At 45.2% G+C, this 23,688-nt stretch overlaps 1 long non-coding RNA gene across 2 annotated transcripts in view; it reads left to right on the top strand.

Moving 5' to 3' along the window:
* Positions 1-9,083: 9,083 nt before the first annotated feature.
* LOC141581006 (uncharacterized) overlaps positions 9,084-23,688 on the top strand; it is a 19,824-nt gene continuing 5,219 nt past the window's right edge. The window contains exons 1-3 of one of the 2 annotated variants that reach the window (XR_012513403.1): positions 9,084-12,906; positions 13,563-17,680; positions 19,881-20,194. This is a non-coding gene — a long non-coding RNA (uncharacterized LOC141581006). Of the gene's footprint in view, positions 17,681-19,880; positions 20,195-23,688 lie in introns of both variants that reach the window. The other variant, XR_012513402.1, reaches the window with a different exon arrangement.

Genomic DNA, 23,688 nt, shown 5'->3' with positions numbered 1-23,688 from the left:
TCAAAAAGCCAGGACAGGGCGTCCTGAGAAATACTAGTCCACCACCTGGGGCTTTTGGAGTGCGTTTGAGACACCAGGGAAACTCTCCTTGCTGGGACTGAAAGCCACTGAGCTCAGGTCAAAAACCCCAGCTGCTGGGAGGTCAAGGGGTCAGTGTTCAAGATTACAGATGTCTTTGGGTGATGGATATCTTTAAGTGCTTCAGGGTGATGTGAAGGAAAGTAGGCTCTGTCAGTGCTTGTGTGGGGGCAGCCTCTAGACTATGCTCCCCACCCTGGGGGAGGTCACTTTCTCCAGGGAATGAATGGCTTCTATGGAAGGGGTCAGGAGTTCTGAGAGACACCCAGGCTTGCAAGAGAGCTCTTGGGATGGTTCAACCTTGGAGCTGGATTTCATTTCTGATTTTTGTCCTGGGTCTACCGTGTGGACTGTGGACCTGGACAAGTTGGAATTAAGGTGTTCTGACCCATAGATAGAGATAGGTCTAGAAAGAATGGAGGTTGGCCCTGTCCCCCACCCCAGGATTTCTCTGTGAGCTAATCCCAACCCCTGTAACTCCCAATATTACCACCACTAAATGTCAGCAATGAATGCTTTGCCTCCAGAAGGTGAGATTTTTTTTAGTATCTCTTTGGGGGATGGACACTGTCAATCCATAGAATTTATATCAAACTTTGCTAGCAGCACAGATGTGTGGCTGTGAATGTTATTATAATCATGCAGTGGTGCTCCCACCTTGTCCCACTCTGAGTCAAAGGCAGCTCACAGGTGGCTCTGCTGTCAACCCCACCTTCCATCTGTCCTCTCACCCACACATCCATGAGCGCCCTCTGGACCAGAGCGCACAGCTGGTCCCAACTCCACCTGGATATAAAGCTGAAGCAAGTTGTCCTACATGATCCACCCTTCATTCTCTCCTCCAGACAGTAGAAACTGGTGTGCTCATGGTGTAGACTCTGTTCTGGGGTGTCTTACCCCAGAACCACTGAGCAAGAAGAGCAGATAATTAAAACCCAGACCTTGCCCTTGACTTGGTCATCTTGTATTCTGGGGGTCTCAGGGAGAGACTGATTTCCTGGTGTCTCCCCTTGCAGGGTGACAGTCTCCAGGTTCAGGAGTCCCCAAAGCTTACTAGCACCTTTACAAAGTGGATGTGGGTGAGGTGTAGACTGGAGCAAACGCTACTGTCTGGAGGGAGATTGATAGGTCCTCATTCTCAGTGCCCTTGTGGGGCATGCCTCTAGGAGCCGATGTTTGCTTGAGGGAAGGACGACATGGGTCCAAACTTCATTTCAAATATGTTTTGTGTAGGGTGTGGTGGCTCACGCCTGTAATCCAAGCACTTTGGGAGACTGAGGCAGGTGGATCATGAGGTCAGGAGTTTGAGACCAGTCTGGCCAGCATGGTGAAACCCTGTCTCTACTAAAAATTCAAAATATTAGCTGGGTGTGGTGGCAGGTGTCTGTAATCCCAGCTACTCAGGAGGCTGAGGCATGAGAATCACTTGAACCTGGGAGGTGGAAGTTGCAATAAGCTGAGATCTCGCCATTGCACTCCAGCCTGAGTGACCAATGGTGAAATTCCATCTCAAACAGATGATATATATGTTTTGCTAGGCACAAAGTGAAAAGCCTTTTCTTTCCTCCCCACTGCAAAATCTGGGTGTCCTGAGACCCCTCAGAACTCAGATAGGATCTTGGATTGTCATATCTATGCCTTTGGCAGCCACAAAAACCCACCCATCCTTCAAGTTTCCTCAAGACAATGTTCTGCCGTGCTTTTCTGGAGCAACGTGAATAAGGTCCCGTGAAAGCAGAGAGCCCCAGGAAAGGGCCTAGTTCCAGGAAGAGATGGAAACTCTGGCAGGTTCCCTTGCTTAAGGACAATTAAGTCCTGATACTTGCTTGGGTGGTAGGGTCCGGAGAATTGGCCGGTGGATATTGCGGCTGATGACAGGGGCTGCAAGTTTCCTTCTAACTGAGCAGCATGTGAGCTGGACTTAAACCCAGCAGCGTACATCTGACCCTACCCTTGCTAGCTGTATGACCTTGGGCAAGGCACTTCCTTCTTGTACCTCAGCTTCCTCATCTGTCAAATGGGAATTGTAGCGGTGATTAATTCACAGGACTGTTAGGATAAATGAGATAAGACACACAAGTTTCACCTTGTATAAGAAATAGTGCTTAAATGTTGACCATCATTATTTCTTACCCCAGCAGGACAGTATTATGCAAATCTATGTTTGCATGATGTGATGTTTGCTTTCGAGCTGGTAGCCAAAGCCAGTCCAGGGTCAATGTGGGAGAGCAAGGACAGGGGTAGGTCTGCTCCCTGGGGTCCACTCAGACTACCATGTGGGCCTTTATCATGATTCCACTGTTTATTCTGATGTTGATTATGGAAATAGAGGAGACACTCCTTATCTTGCTAAGTCTGTGCTTTCTTTTCACTCAGGAATGGAAACAGTTCTGAATTATCGTTTTATCTGTAATTCAGTGAAAATACTTTGGGCCATTCAGTAGCAAAAAGACCATGAATTCAGGTGTGCTGTGCATTTTCTTTCTTTCTTTCAATTATCCCAATGTCTGATTCTCCAGATATTCTTGTCTCCTTGTCCCTCATCTCCTTGTGTCCGATCAGTTCCTTTTTTTGTCCCTCTTTCCCATACCTTCTGTCTTGGACTCCAATGCCCAGGGAATGACGGGGCAGGAGAAAGAGAGTTGTCTTGAGAAAGAAGCTATCTTTGGGGGAGAAGAAGGATCCCTGAACTGCAAGACTGCCCTGTGAGTTGCTAGAGATGAGGAAAAAGTAGTCATACTGACAGGTGTTTTGGGGAGGCTAAATTTTACACATTTGCTTAGTGGTATGCAAATTTTCCTTTGTAGATTGCTATCAGCGGAGAAAAGCACCGTGATGTCTGTGCCATGTTGAAGTGGTGAGCAAGAATGTGGAATCAGGAACACCAGAACAATGACTTCTGGCATCGTCTCCCTATTAGTGATTGCAGCTGATGTCATTTTGCCAAACAAAATCATAAGCAAAATGGATGTTTTGGGTCAGAGTGTGGCAAGGAATATACAGCTGCATTTCTTTCAATAAATCTGCCCTCTTCTGCCTGGACAAAGACTTACAACCTATGGTGACTGACATTTTCACCACTGAGTTATACTGTGTCTGTTTGTAGAAGAAATGTCTCCATTCCAAAATTAGCTAACCATCAACATAACATAAAATAACATGAACATGGTGTCATTTCGCAAAGATATTGATTCACGTAGACTTACTGGATTAATAACTCGTTTCCCATAAAAGGAGTAGTCACTATGTCTTTGATAGACAGAAAAAGTATACACTTTAGAACAATATATATTGGTACATTTAAGCCTGATTGCTAAGCTCAAATAAACAGAAGAGTTTTCAGAGGCAACATTGCAAATGAAGAGAGAGGTGACATATGGCAACGTACAAATGGATCCAGGGGTGATGGAAAGCTAATAAAAAAAGACAACTATTTATTTATTTGGGGCATTTGATTTTACTCTATTGGATTACACAAAGCTCTAATTTTTCACTGCAGTCAATCTGTATAAAAGTTCAACTGATTGAAGCATATATTTAATTCCCAAATGCCTTTTCTTTCAACCCCTTCTTCTTCAAAGTTGGACAACCTTTGGTGTCTTGAGCAGCAAAGAGGTTTGGCTTATGTTGGAGCAACCAGACCCGAGGAGGCATTTAAAGGAGGTGGGTGATTTACTCAGTTCCTAATGACAGCCAATCTACTCTTTCCTCCTTGTGGACTGGATTTGCCAATACGTTGAGAAAATACGTTTCTTCACATTTTTTTAAGTGTGTTTTCTTCAATGAAGTTCCATAGTAATAAAGTAATTGAAATTAACCTTCCTAGCTACTCATGGCATTTCAAATGAAATCCAAACTCCTTACCAGAGACTCTGGGTTCCACATGTGTTTCAGGTCGCTTCTCTAAGCTCACTTCTCTCTAATCTTCTTGCCACGCTCAGGTTGGTCCTTTCCATCACATGATCAGTGCACATCACTGCTCCTCTTTTTGGAATCTTCTTCCAGCCTTCTACATGGCTGCATCCATCTTGTCATTCGGCCTATGCTCCTTAAAGACACCTTCTCTATCCATCTAATTTTCTGGAAGAAGACCCAACTCTCCATGATCCAGTTCCATTGCATTATTGCATTTTAATACCATGGTCTCCTTGCTCTGGAATATAAACCCTTTGGGAAAAGGAGGGCCCTTATGGGGCTTGTTGATGGTTGTTCCAGCTACCTGGGAGGCTGTGGTGGGCCCACACAGTGTTGACAGACGGAAGGTGCTCAATAGCTAAATGGATACACTTCTGGAAGGAAGATTCAGAAACAGAAAATGATCTTCTTGACTCCGTTCCAATTTGCTGTCATGTCTTTGTGGGATAATTGTGGGATAATCTTTAGATCTCAGTTTTTTTCCCTTAAATAAGAGTGGTGTTTATATGCTGCCCAGAAATGGTGCACAGATTAACTCATTCTAAAACAAAACCAAATAAAGCTATCTAGTTATTTATTTGCTTTCAAAGAACTTTTCTGGTTTCTTCACAATAGGATTAAGAGGTAAGAGTTTGTTTAACATAGAAAAGCAGCTATGGCTGTGAGGCCACATCTGCTCTAGGGATTAAAGCTCACTCAATATGTAAAGCATCCCATTGGTCATACGGGTATTCAGGGCTTTGACAACTGGTTCTTCCCTTTGTCTTCCATTGTTGAAACAGATCACTGTTTCTGCAGTTGAATACTGGATTAAGTAGTTGTATTAAAAAATGAATATTTTAAGGTGCTAAAATCATAGACCATGAGATGGCCACCCAAGGAGACACGAAGGAAATGGGACCCAGAAGAGACTGCACATTCATGGTTCCCATTTGATGGCTATTTCTAGACAAAAGCCAATTGAGTGAGCTGGCAGAGAGACTAGCCTACTTCTTCAGCCATTGTGTTTCCATGCCTGGCCTCCACCCTCTTCAGCTGGGTATGGATGTATTTGCGTTGACCCAACAGTGGTGATTTCCCCTGCAGCTTTAGTCTCCAGATTATTTGTAGCTGGATCTGTTGCTTCTCTGGAAAGGATTGCAGATAGCCAGTGGCTTTCCAATGCCCTGGGTGGATTGGCTGGCTGCAGTCCAATCTGCAGGCAATGGAGGGGAGTGCCTCCTTGGATATCTTTCTCCAGGTGAAACCATTAGGCAAGGTCCCAGGACTCTAGGAACAGTCTGGAATCCCCTTTCTTTGCCAGTGTTGGGAATGCCTTGCCCTTCACATGGATTTGTCTGCTTTGGAGGTTATCACACCTGAAATATTGAAGGCAGCAGTCCAGCAGGATGTAAGGTCTTTTCTAATTGGCAGAACCTGGAAATAATGTGGTGAATTTGGAACCAAAGGGCCCCTATTGCCAGTGCCTTTGGATTCTAGAAATGCGAACTCAATAGTACTGATTGAGTAGTCCCTAAATCCCTGCCCTTACCTTTCAGGACAGCACCTCTAGAAGAGTCTTTATGGACAAAAGACCTGGAGTTGGCACTTCTGGCTGCCACTCGACATTGCATGGCCTCAAGCTGTGACCCATCTTGGGACAGGAAACTGAAGTGTACGATTAGAAAATGAAGACTTTTTAAAAGATTAGGCTGGGAGCAGTGGCCCACGCTTATAATCCCAGCACTTTGGGAAGTCAAGGCAAGAGGATCAATCAAGGCTAGGGGTTTGAGGCCAGCCTGGGTAACACAGTAAGACCTCATCTCTCAAAAATAGGAAAAATTAGCCAGGCGTGGTGATGTGTTCTTGTGGTTCCAGCTACTTGGGAGGCCGAGGTGGGAGGATCCCTTGAGCCCAAGAGTTTGTGGCAGCAGTAAGCGTAAAATTGTGCCACTCCACTCCAGCCTATGTGACAGAGTGAGACCCTATCTCTAAAATAACAAAATAAAAAGATTAGATACCTGCTGGACCTCATTTGCAACTGGTCGAATCTGAAGCTGTCTTCCAGCAACTGTTTATATGAAAATAGAAGAAGAGAGAGAGGAGGAGCTGCCCCGGGAGGAGAATCGCAGCCAGTCACACCCCGCAACCCACTGGGGCTGCTTCAGAAACCACCTCTCCAATTTTTCCACCCTAGCCTGCGTGTTGGTTCCCAACCCCCACTTCCACAGTGATTTTGTAATTTTTATTCCATCCTTCCTGAAGGTAAAAGACACCATGGGCGGGATCCGTGAATAAAAGTCGTTATTTATCGATGCTGGTTTTGGGGAACATTTTTCCTTCTGATTCATGAACCACTTTTCTACATTCGAAAAGCAGTTCATAAATCGCTCAGCACCGGCAGAAATTAATAATAATGAATCCATTTACATAAAATAGTCTCATCCTGCCAGGTGCTGATAATATTTGAAGCTGGAATCTCTTTAGGAAGCTGGATGGCATAAGCACGTGTGTTTTCCCATACATCAGACCTCACACCCTCCTTTTGTGAGTTTAACCAGAAGTTTAATTATTTAGTGGCTCCCGTCTTGATCACTGGGAGATGCTATTTGCAAAACTGGGGAAAGATAAAAATAAGAGAAATACTGCAGCGTCTTAAAAAGATAGTTGTAAGCCATGCGAGAGTTTGTGTCTAGTGAAATTAACCCTTTGAATAGTACGGAGAAATGCAGCTACCCACAGAATCATTAGGTCCTAAGAAGGATCGTCACTATCTTATGGCTCATATGTGCTCACATTCACACAAGCGTAAACACACACACAGAAATTTTTTGCAGCAACAAAATGAATGCATGTATCATAAACTCCATTTTCAAAAGTATATGACAAAGAGAATACATTCTAAGTAGGTCTTATGAAAAAAAAAAGAGTACTGTGATCAGATGAACTGGTGTAACATCCAATGAACACAAAGAGATACGGTGCCTGCCTCCAGAGTATCACCCTTCCCAAATGGACTGAAGAGTTTGGCAGAAATGTTTTGCTATGTTTTGCTTGAGGTTTTTTTTTTTTTTTTTTTTTTTTTTTCCCCAGCAGAAACAGAGGGTTAAGCTCTCATACTCCTCAGTCATTAGAATCTGATTATCACTGTTTCTTACATGGTCCTTTTCTTGTGTTGTATATCGATCCCACTTTATCCTCTCGTGCTACTCCTATGTCTGCAGGAAACCGTGCAGTTGTGTTAAATGTGCATTTTTGTTTTGTTTGCATGCATGCGTTTTTAACTTACACAGAGGATATTGTGTTATTTACTTGCTTCTGTACCTTTCTTGTTCCACGAAGCACAGTGACTTTCACATGTACCCAAGTTGTTCTGCAAACGAGAAATCTGCTGCTTCACCGTGATTTCACATGTCCTTATGTTGTTGCTCTGTAAACGTAAAATCTGCTGCTTCTGGTTGTACACAGTTCTCTCTAACGTCCATCCATTCATCCAGTTGGCTGCCTCCAAATCTCCGTCCCTACAGACAATGCTGCAGGAAGAGTCTTTTCAAACAGTTGCAAGGATTTCTTTGGGGTATACGTCCATGAGCAGAATTGCAGGGTCACCACAAGCGCGTGTATTAAATTTGACTAGGTTGTGCCAGATGCTTCCGGATGGCTTGCAGCTCCAGTCTACATTCCCACCAGCAGTGTGGAGAGTCCATACCCTTGCCAACATGTGGCATTATCCAACTGTGTTGCCAGTCTGAAAAGAGTGAAGCGCTATCTTGTTTTAATGGCATTTTTTTCTAATTGCTAATAAATGTGAACATCTCTTTACATGCTTATTAATTAGCCTTTTGAATCTCTGCTCTAATGGCCTATTTATAGCCCTTGTACATCTCTTTCCTTCTGGAGTTTTTTGCCCAGTTCTTATGGATTTGTAGGCATTCTTTATCAGTTTTTGACATCGCAAACATCTCCTCCAAATCCATCACTGCCTGTTAACTGCCTGTGGTGTCTTCATTTGGGTAGATGTTCTCCTTTTTCCTCTATAGTTGGATAGTCCTGTGGTAGGCAGACTTTCAAGGTGGCCCTAGTGATCCCTGCCTCCTGGTGTTCATGTGGCTGTGAAATCCCTTCGTATCAAGTGTAGGCTGAGCTTAGTGGCTGGCTTTTCATGGACCGGGTATAGCAAAGATGATGGCAGGCCACCTCATGATGAGATTACAAATGAGTGTGACTTACAGCTTGCTGGCAGACTCTGTTGCCCTTCCAGCTTGCACACTTTGACAAAGATGGCTACCATACTGGACAAGTCCATGAGACAAGAAACTGAGGAAGGCCAATAGCCATTGAGAAATGGAGGCCCTAAGTCAACAGCCTATAGAGAACCGTTTTTTGCCGCAACCACATGAGCCTGGAAGTGGATCTTTCCCCAGCTGTGCCTTGAGATGACTGAAGCTCTGGCTAATACATTGATTGCAGCCTTGGAGAGAAACCCTGAAGGAACCAGCTTAGCCACACTGGATGCTTGATCCATGGAGATAAAGAGGCACATTGCTATAAGCCATTCAGTGTTGGGTTAATTTGTCACTCAGCAACCATGACTCATAGCAATTCTAAAGTTGTAATTTTGACGCTTAAGCCTTTAGTTTATCTAGACTTTACTTCTCTGTAGTGTTAGGAAGAGGTCCAGCTTTATTTTTAAACAGAATTGGTCTTGAATTCCAAACCTGCGATTTACATTCTGTCTCACAAGGTGAGATAATATATGAAAAATTGCTTAAGGCAGTGTCTCCTTCCCAGAAAGAAGAGGCAGCTACAAATGTAGTTATTTGCTATTATGTAACTCGGTGAGAGGCCATGATAGAGGATGTTCTCCAAAATTCCCTGACAGTAGGTCTCTTCCTGATTGATAATTTCACATAGCTGCATTCTTAGGAGCTCACTTGGGAATCTAAACCTTTGAGAAGTTAAGATTTTGTCCCAGAAGTCTCCTCTGAGAGACAGGTCTCTTTGTAAGTTCACAGGCTGCTTTAAGGAAAAGAATCACCTGGGTTCTATTCCTGACTTCTGCTGACTAGTTGTGCTCTATGGAGTTGGGGGGGGGGGGGTTCATTTTCCTTTTCTTTCTTTCTTTTTTATTTATTTATTTATTTGTTTGTTTGTTTGTTTGTTTTTGAGCCTGTTGCCCAAACTGAAGTACAGTGGCACAATCTCGGCCCACTGCAACTTCTGCCTCCTAGGTTCAAGCAATTCTCCTGCCTCAGCCTCTCAAGTAGCAGGGATTACAGACACGAGTCATCATGCCCTGCCAATTTTTGTATTTTTAGTAGAGACGGGGTTTCACTCTGTTGGCCAGGATGGTCTCAAATTCCTGATCTCAAGTGATCCACCCGGCTCAGCCTCCCAAAATGCTGGGATTACAGGCCAGTTTCCTTTTCTGTCTCAGTTTCTCCATCTGTTTTACGAAGAAGATGAGTAGGGTGATTTCAGTTTCATTCCCTCCACCACTCTGTTCCCTGAGAAGCAGACGAAGGCCTTGGAGAGTGAGGCTTCTCAGTCTGGAGCAGCAGAGAAGCAGGCTGGAATTCACCTTATGAGACCGACCTTGGACAGAATCAAGTCAGGGCCTGATCGCTCTGTCCTTCCTCTGCCATCTCCTGCTTCATCCTCAGTCTCCCCCCTTCTACATGGGACCTCTGACTCCCCCAGGTGAGTCAGCTCTGTTAAAACAGCTTACAGGCCGGGCGTGGTGGCTCATGCCTGTAATTCCAGCACTTTGGGAAGCCAAGGCAGGCAAATCACTGGAGGTCAGGGGTTTGAGACCAGCCTGGCCAACATGGTGAAACCCTGTCTCTACTAAAAATATAAAAATTAGCTGGGGATGGTTGCATGTGACTAATCCCAGCCATTTGGGAGACTGAGGCAGGAGAATCACTTGAGCCCAGGAGGTGGAGGTTGCAGTGAGCCGAGATCATGCCACTGCACTCCAGCCTGAGTGACAGAGTGAGACTCCATCTCAAAACAAACAAAAACAGTTTACATATCTCACTATGGCCTCTTTCCTCTTATAACAGTTGCAATGCATTTGGCCAGAGATTTTTCCCTCTTATTTTTCAAGTCTGTGTCTGTGAAGGAGAGAGATGAAGTGTGTGCAATTCTGAATCACTTTAATGCTGTTCAAGGAAATATCACACAGTCAGACTTTTGGAGTCATTCTGCTGGAGAACAAACCCCAGGGCTCACCTGGTTGGTGGAGACAGATAAAGAAGACACCCACACACCAAAGTCCTTCCCGATGGGTTTGAAACTTTGCAAACCACCTGGCAGAATCCTAAGTTCTAGTCTGAGCGGCTCACAAGACGTACGAAAGGTCATCAGAGAATCTGTGCTTTTGAGACAGGTTCTCAGAAAACTTGTGGGAAACATGGCTGAAGTGGTGTGAGCATATCCCCCAGGTACCACCCCCTGGGACTTCCACATTGAACAGGACCACTGGTAGCGATGGTTGGAGAGAGAGAATGTTGCAGACTGATGTGGCATCTGATTGGCTCCTGGTTCCTTCCCTCAGAAGGAAGGATCGCTGAGGAGTCCCGAGCTGCAGTGAAAAACCAGCAGCTACAGACCCTGCTGAGCCCGTGGTGGCTGCAGAGCACTCTGCTTGCTGAGCTTTGCCACTGAGCTCCATGTACTATCTCATGTGATCCTCAAAACTGCCACAGGAATTAGGTGCTCTTATTTCCCGCATTGCACAGGTGAGTCATCAAAGGTGTGTTCTGGGGTCAGTCAGAGAGGGGTGAGATGACAGCACCGGTAGACCGATTTGTCTTCCAACCAAAGACATCGTGCACACACACACAAAGTGACAGATTGGGAAAAGACATTTGCAATGTCGCTGACTACCAAGGGATTCTATTTAGGTAATACCAAAAACATCGGCAAACAGAGAGCCAAGAAATAACCCAAATAGAAAAGAGACAAAGTGCATGAAATAAAAGAAGAAATCCAAAATGTTCTCTAAAAAAGTAAAGAGATGCTCAAATCCTCAAATAATCAGAGCCATGGCCATTAAAACTATGAGGAGGTACCCTCTCTGTATCGTTAGATTGGCAAAATATTAGGCATGTGGATGGCACTGTTCCAGGAAAGGGGTCAGGATCCAGACACCAAGAGGGGGTTCTTGGATCTCACACAAGAAAGAATTCAGGGTGAGTCCATAGAGTAAAGTGAAAGCAAGTTTGATAAGAAAGTAGAGGAATAAAACAATGGCTACCACATAGAGCAGCCCAGAGCGCGGCTGGTTGTCCATTTTCATGGTTAATTCTTCATGATATGCTAAACAAGGGGTAGACTATTCATGCTTCCCCTGTTTAGACCATATAGGGTAACTTCCTGCTGTTGTCATGGCCTTTGTAAACTGTCATGGCGCTGGTGGGAGTGTAGCAGTGAGGCCAACCAGAGGTCACTCTCATCGCCATCTTGGATTTGGTGGGTTTTAGCCAGCTTCTTTACTGCAACCTGTTTTATCAGCAAGTTCTTTGTGACCTGTATCGTGTGCTGACCTCCTCTCTCAGCCCATGACTTAGAATGCCTTCACTGTCTGGGAATGTAGCCCAATAGGTCTCAGCCTCATTTTACCCAGCTCCAGTTACTCAAGATGGAGTTACTCTGGTTCCTATGTCTCTGCCAGTGCTAAGATTTAATAGGCTGTTGGGGGTCTAGGAGCTCCCACACAGAGTCAGTGGGGGTATAGGTTGATGCAGGTATCTGGAGAACAATCTGGCAGAGGGGAGTCAACATGAGAATCTGCATTCCTGAAGCAGGCAATTCTGTTCTTTAGTACACATTTCCAAGAAAGTCTCACACTGCTCCACACAGGGCCGTGAGCTAGGGCGTTCACCGCAGGCTTACCTAGGGTGGTGCAGAATCGAAAGCAACTTAGATGCCCATCTCTGGGGCAAGGATGGGAGGCTGTCATCTGGCAGATGCCCATCTTGGGGGGATCATGCCACCATCAGAAGTCACAGATTATGTGAACCCCTGCAGATGTGAAGGCACAGTGCTCAGCGAAGACAGCAGGAAACAGAATAAGATGCTGAATGCACTCCCATTGACACAAATTACCCAAAATGTTTGACAGCCTTTATTGCAGAAGTGGTATGGGAGCTGGTTCCTGGAATACTGACCCTTTCACTGGCGGGCTACAGGAGATTCAAGAATAGAGCTGGAGTGACCTTAGTGGTGAACAACCAACCCTCTGGGGACGTGGAGAAGAGGCATTTTGCTAACCAAGATGACAATGTTTTCAATATTTTAACCAAAGATCTGGCTGCACTGGTGCATTTTGGCTAAATATCAGCCCTAGGTGGAAGGCCTGAGCACCACACCCTGGGTCAGAACGGGAAAAGGACACACTCCTGTTCACGGTAGGGGAGGAGGAGACAGTGGGGTAAGAGTCCAGGTCCTGTGGGAGTCCAGACTTGCAGGGCATAGAGAGGAGTGATGAGCTGGCTGACAGTCGTGGACATGGCATAAGGGGCTTTTCAGAAAAAGGCCTCAACCCAAAGGAGTAACTCAGGATAGAAATTCAGACACTTTGAAGTCTCTGGGAGCTGAAATTATTTGTGTGTAGGGAAAGGCCTCTCCAACTTGTCCAAGTGACAACAGCATATGTCCACCCACCTACTGCTCTCCATGTAGGTCCACCATGGTGAGAGCAAGTCTGACACCACCCACTAAGTCTGGATGGGAGTGACGGATTCCTCCTGTTCAACCACACCACCCCCAAAGGGATCGTCCCCTGCAGATGTTTTCTGTAATCTGCTCTGTAGGCAGGTGCCAGGTGTGGATTTGAGAGTTGGGGAAGCTGTGATTTGGAGGAGCAGGCCACTGGTGCTGAGTTCGAGACCTAGTCAAGCCGCGGTTCCAGGACTTCCAAGAAAGCGGGTAAGAGCTTGAATATCTTTTGCGGCTGGGGAGGGACCCCCTGTGTGAAGGCTTAGATCAGACGCCGAGATGCATCTGTTTGTGCTCGTTCCGAGATGACAGGGACACATTGATCCTATGGTTCGCTGGCTCACAAGGGGCTGGGAGTAATAATCAAGCAGTGAGTACATAAGACAAACACACCACCATCCCCATCATTAGGGTGAGTGGAGTCCGGAGCCTCTGCCCTGTCACGAAGGCAGCAGACTGCTGGAAGAAACAGGTGCATTCCAAACACAATCAAATCCTGCAGACATTGTGAGTCTTCTCGAATCCACACTGCTTCATACTAGGATGCTGGAATGCCAAGGGGCCATTACCCCCTGGCCCTTCTAATTCTGTCTGCTGTGGACACTCCTTTGGAAATGGTAGAGAATTTGCATTTATCAGAAAATTGCTTACTTACTCTAATCATCTATTTGTAAGGTTTTATTTTAGCTAGATAATGAATAAGACTAAATTGATGTCAGGCATGGAGTAATTTTAACCAATACCTTTAGAAGTCTATAATACCAAATATTAGAAAATTATATGTAGAGTAATCTAAATAATGAGATGTTAAAATTTCCTGGATCCCAGGAACTCTTCATTTCATTTTGTTCCTTTCTCTCTTTCAGCCTCACTGTGGGAGGCGCCATCTCTGACATCTTTATATATGATGTTCTCATTTCAAAATGCCACTGAACCTTCAAATGAACACTTGCGTGTGGTCCTTGAATACAAAAATACTTAAATCAAGATTTTTATATTTTGGTGCAGCCAGCCAGAATGCACAGAGAGAGATGGGAAGGTTTAGCTCAGAATCCTACCCAGGAAGGCAGAAAAGGTCCAGCTAAAAGAAGGGAAGAGGCGCTCAGCCAACAAACAGATGCACGTGGAGATGCTGAAGATGGGGGGAAGAGTGCCTTCCCTTAGCCTCCCGAAATCTGGAGCAAACACAAAATCCAAGTTGTAAAGGAAAATTCCTTCTTCGGAGGCTAAGGACCTCCAAAGATGTTCCACGAGGACTAAATACCGTAAAATGGAGATGGCATGCATCGTCTGTGGCCAGCTCTTGTGTCTGCAGAGAAGAGGAAGTAATGCCCACAGCAATGTGAGGCGGGTGGAGCTCAGTCAGCTTAGCGTGAAGACCGGGGAGCTCCCTGGCAAGCTTTCTTCACCAGTCTAGTCTCAGAGCAAAGGGAGAAAGTAGACACCTTGCATGCGGGTTAAAGAAGAGTTAAGGGGATCCACACGCCTGGATGAATCCTTGTCCACTACGTGCAAGGAACGGGTCTGGTGCTTGACTGACCTGATCAAACTTGATTATGACGGTGACAGATACATTTTGCCAGAGTCAGGCCTTTTTATTTTATTCATTTTATTTTTATTTTTCCAGCCGTATTGAGGTGTAACTGACAAATACAATTATATATATTCAAGGTGCATAACATGATATGATATATGGATACAGCATGAGACAATCACCACAACTCACTTAGTTAACACATCCTTCACCTCACATAGTTACCTTTCTGTGTGTGTGGTGGGGGTACTCAGGATCTACTCACTTAGTAAATTTCAAGTATACCATGCATTACTCTTAGCTGCTGTCACCATGCTGCATATTCAGTCCCCAGAATTTATTCCTCTTATCATTAATCAACATCTCCTCATTCCCCTTCCTGCCCCCTCAACCCCTAGCAGTCAAAATTCTACTCTCGGCTTCTATGAATTCAACTTTTTCAGAGTCTACATGTAAGTGAGATCAGGTACTATTTGTCTTTCTCTGTCTGGCTTATTTCAGCTGGACAATTCAATTAGACATTTGGAATGTCTTCCAGGTTCATCCATGTCTTTGAAAATGGCAGGATTTTCTCCTTTTTCATGACTGAGTAATAGTCCATTCTGTGTGTGTGGAGAGGGTCACATTTTCTTTATTCATTCACTTGCTGGTGTGCACTAGGTTGTTTTGATGTCTTGGCTATTGCAAATAGCACTGCATGTCACACCTTTTCGTAGATGAGGAAATAAAAGCTCAGTAGGTGTAACTAACTTGCCGAAATCCTTTACACAGGGAGTGGCCAAGCCAGAGTGTGAACCTTGATCTAGCTAGGTCTGAAGTTCACACCCTTGAGGGAGTCTCCAGGGATCAAGGGAAAAGCTCTAGGGTAAGTGGCTGAGCCACACATCCCATTGAAGGAGTAGCCTCTGAATGTTTAGTAGTGAATACGCTTTGTCAAAACGGATCAAATTTTTGGAAGATTAAAATTTGGAGACAAACGCGGAAGTTTGTGTGTGGAGTAAAAGACTCTGGTTAATTTTGGCACCAAGCCCACGCTGGGTTTCTTGGGACAGTTCTGCTCCTCCTTCTTCTCAGGCAGTGGCCTTGTAGCCTTGCCAGAACTGCAAGGACCCCAATGAGTGAGGGGAGCGCAGGCAGGGGTCTGGGGCTTGGCCAGACCAGAAGCACAGAGTGCAGGCAGGTCCCGTGCGTTGGAAAAGTCACATGAAGAGCAAATTCGATGCACTTTCTGCCTTAAATGTCCCTTTCCTTCATTCCCTGTTTTTCTTGATTTGGTTTTGTTTTTTGGGTAAGGTACGAGAATCTAAGTGCTCAACCTTCAAAATTCAGCTCAAATACCACCTCGTCCCCAAATAACCTCTTCAGATTCCAAGAGGACAGATTAAAGGCTCCATTAGGGCATGGGCCCCCATGCACTTAATGTTGTGTGGTACTGTGTGCTTCTGTGTCTCCCACTGCTAGGCAACGAGCTTTGAGGGCAGAGACACAACCTAGCACCACAGCTGTTGTGGAAGACTTGAGGACAGATGAAGCACACGTGTGCAGGAAGCCGTGGTACCGGCAGGGGCAGCAGGCTACAGCCTGGACCAGTGCCTGGAGAGAGATGGGCATCCAGACTGCTGGTCACCCATGCAGCCACTGAAGACTGAGAGCCCAGCAAAGCGGTCTTTTTGGGGATCAGATATGAATTGGTTCACGGGGCGGGGGCCTTGCCCTGGGCTTTTCTGCATCGCCAGTCTATTGAGAAGTTCTTTCCTGCAGCAGCAGCATTTGAGGGGGGATTGGAGCCTGAAAAATGCAAGTAGTGACCTCACTCCCCCCCCCCACACACACACATTGATCCATTGTCTGTTGATTAGAACCAAGACTGGAAAGGTCCTATGCCCTTCTCAGATCCTCCCAGGCCTCAGCAAAGGGTGAGATAAAGTGAGACCAAGACACAGAGGAAGAAGATAAAAAGGGAGAGAAGGATAGAGATGGGCCAGACGTGGTGGCTCACGTCTGTAATCCCACCATTTTGGGAGGCTGAGGTGGGTGGATCACGAGATCAGGAGATCTAGACCATCCTGGCCAGCATGGTGAAACGTTGTCTCTGTTCATAATACACAAATGAGTTGGGTGTGACAGCATGTGCCTGTAATCCCAGCTACTTGAGGCAGGAGAATCCCCTGAACCAGGGAGTGGGAGGTTGCAGTGAGCCAAGATGGCGCCACTATACTCAAACAGGGCAACAGAGTGAGACTCCATCTCACACACACACACACACACACACACACACACACACACACACAGAGAGAGAGAGAGAGAGAGAGAGAGAGATGGTAGACAAGACACTTGTGAAGTGAAAGGAGAGTTCCATGCAGGAGAGGGCAGCCGTGGAGGGAGATTCACCTAAACTCCAAGTGGGAAACCAAACCCCAGCCCAACCTCTGCTACCAAGAGGGTCCCACGTCACCCAGTTCTATTCTTCCATGCATAGAAAATTTTAAAAATATATTTTACTCTTTTCTCTGATACTCAATTCCCCTAAGGAATATTTTTGTTTTGCTCTGTTTTGTTGTTGTTGTTGTTGTTTTTAAGGGGAAAATGTTCATGGAAGGTTATAAAACACATATAATTTACTCCTGGTAATTGCTCACATGTTATTTATGTGCTGTGCTGGCAGTGAGACCAAGAAGAACAAGTTGATCAATGCATTAGTCTAATCACAGGGTTCCTGCTCTTAATTTCTTTTGTTGGTAATTGCCATACTCGGGCAGCAATGCGTGGAATCATCTCGATTTACAGATCTCAGGACCCTGGGGAAAATCTCTTTGGAGCCATTTCTGTCTCCTGGGAAATTTGATATTTATCCAATACTGAGTTTCAAAGCCCTAAAATATGGATTTAACAACTCCAAATAATGCCCTAGAAATTTAGTGGGTTTGTGTGACATTTTTCCTTGTTTAATTAGTGATTTTAGAGGGCTCTGAAATGGATCGCAGAACGTTTTTAAGAACAACTTTTGGTCAACTTGAAACCTCGGTTTGGCAGACTTGACGTTTGTCAGGAAACGCAGGCAAACAAAACCACTACTCCTTCTTTTCTTCTCAAATCCACTAAAGTCCTTGGCTTGGCTTTGCCCAGGGTTTGTAACATAGTCTTCTAAGGTGAAGTATTTATGGCAAATCTATTGACAGCCGTGGGAGAAATTTCCTGTAACTTCAATTTGCTTTGACAGACAGAGACACAACACCTGCTCTTAGCTGAGCCTGCTGACCAGCCTCCATCTCCCCAAAGTTTTGGAAGAGCAGCAAAGATGATATGAGCAGAACGTCTTTCTCTTGGACAAGCTCCCAGATTTGTTCTAGTGCCTGGAGAGACAGGTTGCAGTATCTCCAACTGCAAAGCAGGTGCAAGGAGACACAGTCCTTCTGTTGAGCAAAGCCCTTCAGAGGGGTCCACAGGCAGGTGAGTCCTCCTCCCCTAACACAATATCACAGACAGTCCAGCCTCCAAGTTTCAGAGGGCAGAGCCAAAGGGCCAAATAGGAGATGGCAGGCACAGCCTGGATTGTCTGAGATTTCAGATCTGCAGAGGCAAAGTTGGCAAGTGTTGGGACCCGCATTCTTCTACCATCGACACTCACTTACTAGCAGTATCTATCTTTTTTGGGCTGGCACTTCACTTTTGGTGTCTCATATAATCTCAACAACCTGGGAGGTAGATGCCTTAAAATTCTTATTTTGCATATGAGACAGTTGAGCCTCTGACAGGTTGAGGAGCACCTGTAAGGCCTCAGACAGGTGGTAAGTATCAGAGAGAGAGGGTTTAAATCCAGATTCAGTCTGATTCTGCAGGAGCTCTAATACCTGAACAGGTGAGTCACTGTCACTTTTCAGAAACAGCCAACAGGACAGGCTAAAGTTTCTTAGGCAGTAGGGTGACCGGCTGCCTTGGTCTACCAGGGACCGAGGGGTTCCCAGGACATGAGACTTGCGACGCTAAAACTAGGAAAGTTCTCGACAGACTGGCACAAGCTGGTTACCTTATCTGGAAGGGAGAATAAAACGTAAGCTGCTAAGAGTGCTGTGACTTCAAACCGTAAAACCGAAATCAGTGGCAAACCAGTGGTTTGTGGGTAGGATATGAGCATCTGGTGAGTTTCGTTTGACGTGCACAGAGTTCCTAAAGCATTTTACACAGATCACGTTTACACACAGCACAGGTCACAACATCATGCCAGAGATGTTGCCTAGAAAGTCGGACCTGGGGCTTTCAAAAAATAGAAAGATTGGGTCTTGGAAGGCTACAGTCCCAGCAAGGGTGATGGCTCCTTCTGTAATTCTGTTCCTGCCTGGCCAAGCTTATCCATTAGGTCATGGGCTTGGCTCTTGTAGACAATCAATGTTTTCTACAAGGAATGTTACCCCGCAGTGGCCAGGAAGCAAATGCCAATAGATCTCCAAAACGTTTGATCATACCAAAGGATTGCCTAGAATATCTTGTGTTCTTTCTGATGCCTTTGAGAGAATGTCATGGAATACAGGTAGTGCTCGACTTACGACCACGATTGGTTCCGACAGGCCGGTCGTAACACGATTTGGTCATAAGTTGAGTAGGCTATATGTACAGTACTGTGAAATGACATTATAAAAATCTTTGTCATATTTTATCATAATTTTCTTTCATTATTGTAATATAATTTTCTTTGTTCATTTTATGCCATTTGTATCATCTCTACACCATTTTGTTTCTTATTTTTACATTCGTCAGGTTTAAGTAAAACACTGCATTACCAGTACAACTGGTTTAATATTTGCAAAACATACGAAATTACGAAATACAGGTGCATACAAAAATACAAAATACAGGTGTAAAAAATACCATAGGAAACATTTTCCCAATTGCAAAACATATCAAAATATATAAACATGTACAAAACACAAATTGCTGTACCGAGTCTGGGATAACAGTTGAAATGGTGCACGCGGAGATGGTAGTGCAGCCGGAAGCTGGTCTGCACTGTCGTACACCCAGCTGGGCAACGTTTGCGCTGCCAGACGCGGAGCAGTCGTGGCTAGCGATTGTGGTCGTAAAGTCGAATGGTCCCAAGTTGCATAGGTCGTAAGTCGATCAATACCTGTATCAAGTTGGGGGTGGGGCAGGTGAGCTCAGGGTAGCAAGGATTCTGACATAGCAAAGGGAAATGATATATGGGACAGACTTAAAGGTCTCAGATGCCCTCTCTCAAACTAAGATGGCAATATTCCAAATATTCATTGACCCACATGCATCCCACAGCAGGTGTAAGATCTAGGAGAACTCATCTTATTTCACGTCCAGGAAACAAACATCCCCTCTTGGGTAGTGTCGCCAGGCCAGACTTCTCCTGCACAGAGCAGGTGCCTATTCTCCCAAGGCCATTAGACATGGAGGTACAAAAGCTACAAGAGAAAGCTCACAGCAGGGGGCTAAGCCCTGGAGGGGAAATCCGGAGGCCTGTACTCTAATTAATTGACGATCAATTTGCAAGTTCTTTCTCTCTAGGCCTGAGTTTCCTTCTAGGTAATGCCAAATTCCTTGAAGCTTTTCTAGTTTGTTTTACTTTGCATTCTTTGGTCAGAAGGAGTCTTTCTTTTTTTTTTTCTTTTTTTTTTTTTTTTTTTAGATGGAGTTTCGCTCTTGTTGCCCAGGCTGGAGTGCAATGGCGCGATCTCGGCTCACCGCAACCTCCGCCTCCTGGGTTCAGGCAATTCTCCTGCCTCGGCCTCCTGAGTAGCTGGGATTACAGGCACGCGCCACCATGCCCAGCTAATTTTTTGTATCTTTAGTAGAGACGGGGTTTCACCATGTTGACCAGGATGGTCTCGATCTATCGACCTCGTGATCCACCCGCCTCGGCCTCCCAAAGTGCTGGGATTACAGGCTTGAGCCACCGCGCCCGGCAGAAGGAGTCTTTCACATGGCAACAGATGAGTTAAGGTAAGAGCCCCAGACTGCTGGGCTTCCCCCAGCCCTACCCCATAACCCCAGAAGAGATTCCATGGAGCGGAGGGATACAGTTTGAATCACCTGGACTAGACAATTATTACAGCATCTCTTCCAGGCTGAATATTCCAGGGTCCCTTGCAAAACAGGGGACGATCTTGTTAAAAAAAAGAATCCCAAACAAATACCCGGGAAGTTTACAAGACCCTAAAGACTACTCTCGGTGAGAGGCTCAGGGGCCAGGGGAGTACCTTCTAAATTCCCATGGGAAAATGAACATGATCTGATGGCAAAGGCTTGGGAAAAGAAGACGGTCCCTAAGTTTTATTGTTTGAAATTTGTCACTCAAGGATGTGAACGTATGGCTGACAATTATGTAGCATCTCAGAGCTCAGAAGGCACTTTTGCATTGATTATTCCATTCTTCTTCGTGCCAATTGTGTGACGTGGACAACGTCATGTTCATTTGAGAAATGCAGCCCAGAGAGGCTCAAACCCAGCACTTTTAACTCCCAATCTCCCTCCTTTCTCAGCACCCTGTAGTAACTCTTTGTTAACTGGAATGTCCAATTAACCAGAACATGCCTATGTCTTAGGGATCATTCCAGACTGATTTTCCTTGTAGGAAACCCCCAGGAAGCCACAGTCTTTCCTGCACCTCCTTTTGTTAGCTGCATGTTTTGTTTAGCGGCCCAGTGAGGCTTGCATTTCAGAGCCTGTGTTGTTGCAAAGCTCATTGCTGTGGGCGAGGTGGTTATGAGCTAAGGCCTGGTTCTTCTGCCCCTACCTGGCAGACCAGGAGCCTCAGTGACCCCCTCTGAAGTTCTTCTGCTTGGGAGCCTGACACAGACAACAGCCCCAGGTGATCCCTATTCTTCAGGATCAAACCAGGGAAAATCTTCCGGATGTTCTTGCTACTCACCCCGACCTTGTGGGTCTTACCCTTCTAGCTGAACAAGAGACAAACAGCTCCTCTCCTCTTGGCTGTGTGCGGCTTAACAAATGCGTATGAAGACCGTATAAATAATTCACGTCACTCAAGAGGTGGCGAGCTGAACAAGTCCCTTCTGGTTACATTTATTTAAAGATAAGGTGAAACTAAGTGAGTGATGGCCCAGTTACAGAGGCCAGAGTCCAAAGGGGATTGGGACACTCTAAGTTACACCACCAGAGTGATTTGTGCAGAACTGTGTCAACTTACAGATCCTGGCACCTTGGGGGAAAAGGAAATGTCTTATCTCTAAGAAAAGTGATACAGGATGAGTGTTTTCCAAGTACGGTCTATAAGCTAGTTATGCAGAATCAATTTGGCTTTGCCAGGAACCAAGTTTCTGCTTTAATCGAAGGAGAACTCTGAATTAGTAACCTTGCAAATGTTGTCTTTCCTTGGAAATATCACTGAGGGACTTTTCTAGGCACGGGCTGGCTCCCTGGTGTGGGTTCTCTTGGTGCACATGGTGGAACATTCCAGAAGCATGGTGAACCTTCCAAGGGACTCCAGAGGAATTGGAATCACTGGATGAGAAAAATATTGTTTTGCAGCTTGAGTGACTGCAGCCTCCATGATCAAAAGCTGGACTAGAAAAGCCTGTGGCGTGGCCCCAGAACTGAGAGAGGTGAAGAGGAGAGCTTTGTCCTACTGTGAATTTCTCCACTCATTCCTGTATTGTAGCCACATGCTTTAATTTTTTTCTTCTCCCATTTCCCACAGCACCCCCTAAATATTTCCGCAGAAGACTTTTAGAACTTTATAATAAGGAAATTGTATCTCCAGCTGACAATAAAATTTATGAAGCAAAGAATGACTCCATTAATACTTTCCAAACATCTTTGTTTTTGAATGACCAAGATGCTGAGAACCAATTCGGCAACCCTGCTTCCTCCGACAGGCAGCGGAACAGTTAGCAAGGTTGACAGATAGATGCAGCCACATGATGCAATAATCCTTGCTGCACTGAACTTTGTATTTAAACACTTATTTTAGGTTTAATTAATTTCTCCAAAGTGGAAAACTTCCAGGCTGCCTTGGAAGACGGCTGGTTGTTTAAAATATTTTGTTTTAAGAATAAGAGAAAAAACGGAAGGCAGGAAACAGAGGGAAAAGGTTTATGTTTTTCCTGTTGTTTTTTTCAAATATGATGTGACATCGTGAGGCGGCATCCTGGAAGTGCAATTTTTTGTGTGATGGAAGAGAGACGCACCTATGAGTCTTACATCATCAAAGAAACAGACGCGTATCTATAATTTATGCTTTGCTTTAAGCTTCTGCTGATCTGATGTGGCTTTTTTAAGACAACACAGGCAGCCTGGGCATCACTTGTCAATCATCGGTGCATCCTCAAATCGTAGACCATTAGCAGGAGAGACAGTGGAGTTTCTTTAACGGTGCTTTTATATGGGGCATGCTGGCAGTGAAACAGAGAGGGTCTGATTTGATCAATGCATTAGCCTAATCACAGCGTTCCTGCTCTTAATTTCTTTTGTCGGCAATTTCCATACATGGGTTGCGTTCAGGGTTTTGGCAGAGACCGGTTCAGAGCTCCGCGTGACATGTGTAGTCACCTTGCCCGGATTTCTCTCGGTGGGAAGCGACGTATGCAAGACAGGGGCCGGGGGCTGGGCTGGATGGCTGCCTTCGAGTCCGCCCCGCGGTGAGGCTGGGGAAGGCCCATTCCACGCGAGCCTTGGCTTCAGCCCCGAGGTGCCTGCCAGCCCCCGTGGCAGACCCCGGCCCTGCCAATCTCAGCCCCCTCGGTGATTCTGTTCCAGCGCTCGCCAAAAGCAGAATCGTGTATAATGAACAAGTTTCATGTTCAACATTTTAAGTGTCTATTTATGAGTCCCGGTAATTAGCCCTTTGTCTGCAATTCTGGCGATGATGATTAGAATTCCATCTCATGTTATGAATGCTGCTCCCCAAACTTGTCCTTCTCGCCTGGAGAATCCCAAGCAGGTGGGCATCCGAAAGGCAAGGAAAGGGAGTGATGGGGGGGGGGGGGGTCTCTTCTTTTACCAATCCTCCAGCGCTCTCCTCCCTTTGATCCTATTCTTCCATAGCTGTATCTAATTTCAGACTTCTCAGAATCCCTTTTCCTGGCTTTTGTTCTGAAACTTGTTTTCTGCTCACCCTCCACTCTCATTCTCAAAGGTTACATTTTATTTTATTTTTTTAATATCGTGCCCTACACATGATATTTGTACCTTTTGCAAAATCTTGTCAGGATGCTATGAGGTTTAAGAGTCTTTCCAAACGAATGACTCCCAGAATCAAAATATTATGAAGGAGGCCAAATTATCTCTAATTATAACCTCCAGAAAAGTGGAGAACTTTTTCAACAAACAGAACAGGGGCAAGCATCTTACAGAAATATTTGCAAGAAAAGTAATATTCTTTTTTTTTAAGCGATCAAATCATGTAAGCATACAAATAAATGTATTTTAATAAGGGTAAAATTACTAGTTAATGAGTTTGCTTTGGGGTTTTGTAT

Source organism: Saimiri boliviensis, chromosome 14 (genome assembly GCF_048565385.1).
Source record: "Saimiri boliviensis isolate mSaiBol1 chromosome 14, mSaiBol1.pri, whole genome shotgun sequence".
Taxonomy (NCBI): domain Eukaryota; kingdom Metazoa; phylum Chordata; class Mammalia; order Primates; family Cebidae; genus Saimiri; species Saimiri boliviensis.
The sequence above is the reverse complement of the archived record's forward strand: the minus strand, read 5'-3'. Positions and strand labels throughout refer to the sequence as shown.